A 6306-nucleotide genomic window follows, 5' to 3' on the forward strand; every position below is an offset into this window, starting at 1 on the left:
AGTCCTCAGTCTGACATTAAGCCATAGATATTCCCTTGAAGCACTGGGATTTTTGGCCCTGTTTGCTATCAATCAAGCCTTGCTGATGGAAAGCAGGTGTCTATGTGGTGGGCATCCAGCTGCAGGGATGTCCCTAATGCAAAGCCAGCACAGAGATGATGGGGACTGAGTCCTGTTGGGAAAACTCTCCAAAAAGCCAAGTGCTGACTTGGGTATAGAAAGAGAAAAAAGGAGAAGGTTATAATTTTTTTTTTGTGATTGGAAGTGCAGGATACTCGAGCTGCATCCTTTGCTTTCAAATGTCATGGTGGTCCCACAGATGCCTTCTGGACATGGTGACGTGGACTGGAGGGAGACAACACTACCCAGGTTCAGGTGGAGAGGGGAGACTGGTGTCACTGCCCATGCCAGGGTGGAATTCGCCCTCCCTGGGGAAGCACGGCTGGTGTCCGTGGGATGAGAGCGCTTGCCAGGCTGTTCCCCTGAGCCAGGAGGATGGTCTCATGAGCTTCATCGATTCAGTGTCTGATTGCCAATTATGACAGTAGCTTGACCTGCGGAGGCCAGCAAACCGTAATGCCTACGGTCATCTCGGCCAGCACGGACATCCTCATGGCTTCAAACCTGGGCTGAACGTCCCTTCTGTTCCCTCCTCCCAGCCCCGGGCTTCCAGGCACTGCCAGCACACCCTGCCTCTTCCAGCATCCCCAGGGAGCAGCCCAGCTCCATCACAGCAGCTTTTCCACATTTAATTTGCCTTTATCTATTTTTTTTTTTAAATGCACTACAGTTGTTTGGGTTTTTTTCACCCCATCTGCCCTCCAAAGCATGGGTGCTCCTGCTCCTTGGGGCCACCAAGCTGCAGCTTCACTCCATTGGCTTTAGGACCTACTCCTAACCTGCAGACAACAGGAACAAAAATAAAGCAGATGGCAGTGAAGCATCTCTGGGCTCTTTGCTGTCTTTATTGCTGAAATCCAACTTGATCCCCCTTGTTCTACCCACTGTGGTCATAGGGAATAAACTTCCCTGGGCTTCTTCTAGCAGCTCCTGGTATTTCTAAAGACAGGCAGGATCTTCCTTTATGCCTTGTCTTGGCTGCAGCAAACTTGCTGCCTCTCTGGTCCCTGGTGCCCCTGAGAAGAGTTCAGCTCTGTTTTCTCACCACCTTCCCATTTAATAGTTGCATTTATCGAGAAGGTCTCCCTTGCTCTTCTCCTTGCTTATCAGACTCAGCTCACCCTCCCCTCGTGCATCCTATCCTGTAGCCCTGACCATCTCGGTGGCCACCACTGCATCTTCTCCAGCTCCTCCATGTGCTCTTCCACTGGATGCAGCATCCAGATGCAAAGTCCCTGGAAAGTTCCCTACAAAATACCACCCAGAGCATCCCTCTGTTTTATCTGTGTGACGGTTTGATGGGGGGGGGGTGGTTCTGGTGGCAGGGTCTGGCCACCAGATCGGACTCCCATCCTGCTTGGGGTTGAGCCAGTCGGCGCCTCTGCGAATTGCCCTATTTACGTTGGGACAAAGGAGCCGGAAAAGGTGCTTTGCCCAGGAGGAGAGGAGAGGGGAGGGGAGCGCTGCCCCCGGCTCCCTGCCGGGCGCTGCCCATGCCGGGGCCACCCGCTGAGGATGGCGGCAGCGGAGCCACTTGGGGAACTCGGGGAGAGCCCCGCTCCTGGGGTGCCCGCTGGGCCAAGTTCACCCAGAGAGACTGAGATCTGGGAGAAACGGCCACAGTGACACCGGGTCAGTGAAGATGGAGCGGGACGAGGTGACAATCCACGAGCAGAACTTCCACAGCCAAGTGTTTTCTCCTATTTGCTGTTCTCTACATAGTTTCCTACTTCATAATCACAAGGTCCAAAAGGAAAGCAGATGAGCAAGAGGATGAAGAGGCCATCGTTACAAGAATATCGCTGTTCTTGAGCACCTTCACTCTAGCAGTTTCAGCTGGTGCAGTCCTGCTTCTACCTTTCTCAATAATCAGCAATGAGATCCTGCTTTCTTTTCCACAGAACTCCTATATTCAGTGGTTAAATGGCTCACTAATTCATGGTTTATGGAATCTTGCTTCTTGTTTTTCAAATTTATGTTTGTTTGCATTGATGCCCTTTGCCTTTTTCTTCCTGGAATCGGAAGGGTTTGCTGGCTTTAAAAAGGGCATCAGAGAGCACATTTTGGAGACCCTTGTAATGCTTATTCTTCTTGCGCTGCTTATCCTTGGAATCGTATGGGTGGCTTCAGCACTCATAGACAATGATGCTGCCAGTATGGAGTCTTTGTATGACCTCTGGGAATTCTACCTCCCTTATTTATATTCCTGTATATCACTGATAGGATGCTTGTTACTTCTGTTGTGCACGACAAGGTAGAGACATTTTAGATGCATCTAGAGTCCGTGGGATGGCCCATGTCGGTGGGGATGTGTTTTGTTTAGAGGAGATGCCTGAGCCTGGTTGTGGAGCATGGGACTCACGACAAGGTAGAGACACATGGGATGACCCACGCCAGAGCAAGTGGCAACAACTCCCTAAGAATCCGGGACTGCGGTAAAGCCCACACTGGAACAATCCGATGGGGAAGGATTGCATCCTGCGGGTAGGACTCACACTGGAGAAGTTTGTGGATTTTCCTCGTGAGTAGGGGATCCACTGGAGCAAGGGAAAAGGGTGTAAGGGCTCCTCCTCCTTTAAGAAAGGAGCAGCAGTAACAACATGGATGAACTGACCTGCACTCCCCCAGTCCCTGTCCCCCTGCACCGCTGGGGGGAGGAGGTAGAGCCGGGAAGAAAAGGAAAGGGGGGTGGAGAGGTGTTGTTTTTAAGATCTGGCCTTGTCTCTTTTTATCCTCTTAAGTAACTGGTTTTGCCTGTCTTTATTCTTTTAAGTAACTGTTAATAAATTGTTTTGCTTTAAAAAAAGCCAAGTCATTTTGCCCGGGACCATGGTCGGTGGGTGCTCCCTCTGTTCTTGTCTCGACCCTCAGCTCTTTTGTTATATTTTTCTCCTCTCCACTTTACTGGAGAAGGAGTGAGAGAGCAGCTGTGTGGAGTTTAGTTGCCGGATTGGCCTAAACCACGACAATCTGTGAGCTGTTAACAGCCATTCTCAGACCACTCTCCCCATCACCTTTCTACCCCTGATGTATTTTATCCAAGATCCTATTTCCTTCCTCTCTCGTAGGAACCTCGCGCCAGGCAATAGCGTTAAGGGTGTTGGCAAGGCAAAACTGAGATCTTCTCCTCTCCCCAGGTCTGTTATCCTCCCCTAGGAGGAAAACAAAGTCTCCTGGTCCTCTCCCGTGGTAGGACGAAGCCTTTGGGAGCTTGCAGAGGAGCAGAAGCTTCACCCTGTGCCACCGCACGCAGGAGCTGCGTCTCCGGAGGGGACAATGACGGCATTGAGCGCGGGCGCTGAAACGCTGCCGTATTGTGCCTGGCAGAGAGATGCCCGGGAATAATCGCCTCCTCCTTGGCTTTGTTGCAGGGCTGCGGCGGGTCGTGCTGCAGGGCTTTCCCCCCCGCCCCAGAGAAGGTCTCCGGTGATGCGGTGAAGACCCGCAGCTCAGACGCACCTTTTTTTCCCGGCTGTGAAAGGTACGGATCGTCTTATCGCCTCCTTGCCCAGCCACGACTCTGGGGGTATCGCTGATGGGGAGAAAATGTGGATTTGGGGACAAAAGGATGCTCTGTTCCTCGGCCTGGGGGGGGTATGTCACTCTTTCATTCATCCATGTAATATATTATATATATATCATATTGTATATATTTTATATAGTATATTTTTACATATTTCATATAGACATATATATATAATGCATATATAAAGTCAATATATATAAAGTCAACATCAAGAGCCATGAATATTGTCTTATTTCTTTTTATGGCCATAAAAAGTTTCGTATTAAATAGATGCTTAAGCTACAGAAATCCAACTCCACTCGGGCTCTGGGCGATCTTTTAAAATTTAGATCCAGGGTTTTGCTCGAAACTGTTTTCGACGAGGCTGAATGAGATTTCGCTCCGGGTCTGAAACAAAGCAAGGCTGAGATTTTTTTTTATTTTTGTTTTAGAAACATATTTAAGGTTGTTTTCAAGCTGGGCGCCTACAAAAGGATTTTCCTAAAGGGTTTGTGTTGAGGGTGTTTTCCTCACTCAAAATCTACTTGAAAAACTTTAATCTGGGCTGAAGTTTCAGCTCGTGACTCCGTCAAGGGCAGCACTGGCTGCAGGAGCACACGCTGCGGTGATGCCTCCCTTCTCCCTCCTCCTCAGAGCATCCTACGAGCTAGTTTCCTCTGGAAAAACCCCTTCTGGGAACGCATCCCCCCCGCACAGCCAGCCAGGCTGTTTCCCAGCTCGTTCCTCCCTGAAAGCAGCTGGAGAGAAGAAACACACTTGAAAAATTCAATCAGAGGATGAAAACTTGGCTGCTTCATCCTAGCTGTGCTGGGAAGCATCCCTTCTCTTTAAATATCCCTTCTCTTTAAAACTGGGAAAAACAAGTTATTCTGAGTAGTTTCACATGGTGGGTGCTGGTTAAGAAACGCCGAGGGATGTGCACTGGGTCCCTGGATGGTTGGGAGATGGAAGAATCACCAGATTTTAAAGGTTTAGAGCCATCTTCATTGTGGGGTTGCCAAGTTTAAGGGGGGGGGGCGTTTCTTTAATTGCAGCAAGCACAACCTTGCGGATTGGAACCCCTGGAAGCCAAATCTCGCCTGGCAGCACCGGGGGCCTTTAAGGAAAACATCAATTTTTGGGAGGTCAGCCAGAAAATCATGCGAGTTGGCAACGCGAAGGAACAGGGAACAGCGCGCCAAAGGTCGCAGCCTCCGGACGGGGGCAATTATTTAATCCCCACTTTTTGTGTTCCCGTGCGGAGCAGCATCGCCCCCTCCTCAAATGGAGACCTGCGTGGTGGGCAAAACCCTCTATCCGAGACCAAGAGGGGCTGGAGGAGGAAGAAAATGTCCTCTCTGTCCCCTTCCAGCTGTTTTTCCCTTCCAGCTGTTGTCCACAGAATGGATGGGAGCAGGGGGATGCTTCCAGCTGTCCCCCCCCCCCCCCCCCCTTGGAAAACAGCTCTGGGAAGGGAGCAAAGGGATGAAAAAGGTCTGGAATGGGGCTGGCAGGGAGCCCCTGGCCAACATAAAATACCAAAAAATACAAAATTTGAGGAAAAGGTGCTGCTTTAGGCTGTTTGTTTTGACATAAAAAGTGGGGCGGGGGGCGGGGAGAGAGGTTTCGGCTGCTGCTGGGACGTGTCACCATCACTGTAAGGACAGGTCGGTTCGCAGCCGGCTTTGCTTTCTGCTTCACCCCTGTTTGAACAGAAAGGAAAAGAAAATCCAAACGAGAAGGAAGCGTTTCTTATCCCATCCCATAGCAGCACGTCCCCTCTGCTGCTCCAAGGAGCATTCTTTTCGCTATTATTAGCCCTAAACCCTTAGACTGTTTGAATTATTTGATTTTTAAATTTTTTTTTCCCCACCTAAGCGTTGCTCTTGGCTCCTGGAAGCATCGCTGCCTTGGTGTTTTTCCCAGACTTTCTTGGGTGCTGATAAGGAAATGAAAAGCTAAAAGGAAGGGAAAGAAACCCTCGGCGTGCCGGGGAACGGCAGGTTTGCAGCGTCAGGCTTGGAGGAGCTCTCCCGTCTCTTCCCCGTGGTGGAGGAGGTCTCCACGTCATCGTCTCCGGGCTGGTGCGGCAGGAAGAGAGCTGGGTTCGAAGGGGTGGGAGGGCGGGAAAAGCGAGGAGCAGGGACGGGGCTCCGCACCACGGCAGGGAAGGATGGGACGTTTTGGCAAAGGACTTGAGCCCAGCGCTTCTCCGTATGTTACTTCTTGGTTTGTCTTTTTTCTTTTTTTTTTTTTTCTTCCCTCCACTTTATTTTGATGTTTTGCCGGATGGTTTTAGCTTGGCTGATTCCTGGCACTTTGCGGTAGCCCCCCCCCAGCTCCCTCTGCTTCCACCTCGCTCTTCCCTGCTCTTTATTTTCCACTCTTTCCCCATCACTTGGGTGGGGAACGTATTTGCCGTGACCTGACTGTTGTGAGCCGCCTTTCCTGCCGGCGGTAAGGGACACAACATCCCTATTTGGCACCAGTTTGCGTGTGCTTTGTCGGCACAAATCACCCCCCCGGCGCGCGGGGCGGTGCGAATCCGTCTCCAGGGAGTTTGGGATTAAAACATCGATGTGTTTAACTTGTTCCTGGTGGAAACCTCCATGTGCTCTGGGACCTTCTGGCTAGTCCCCCGTCCTGAACCACCTCCCCATCTCAGGCCACCAGAGGTGGGG

At 50.9% G+C, this 6306-nt stretch overlaps 1 pseudogene; it reads left to right on the forward strand.

Moving 5' to 3' along the window:
- The first annotated feature begins 1762 nt into the window (after nucleotides 1–1762).
- Nucleotides 1763–2378, forward strand: LOC104372760 (limb region 1 protein homolog pseudogene; annotated as a pseudogene).
- The last annotated feature ends 3928 nt before the right edge of the window (nucleotides 2379–6306 follow it).

The sequence above is a fragment of the Tauraco erythrolophus genome, chromosome 7 (genome assembly GCF_009769465.1).
Source record: "Tauraco erythrolophus isolate bTauEry1 chromosome 7, bTauEry1.pri, whole genome shotgun sequence".
NCBI classification, from domain to species: domain Eukaryota; kingdom Metazoa; phylum Chordata; class Aves; order Musophagiformes; family Musophagidae; genus Tauraco; species Tauraco erythrolophus.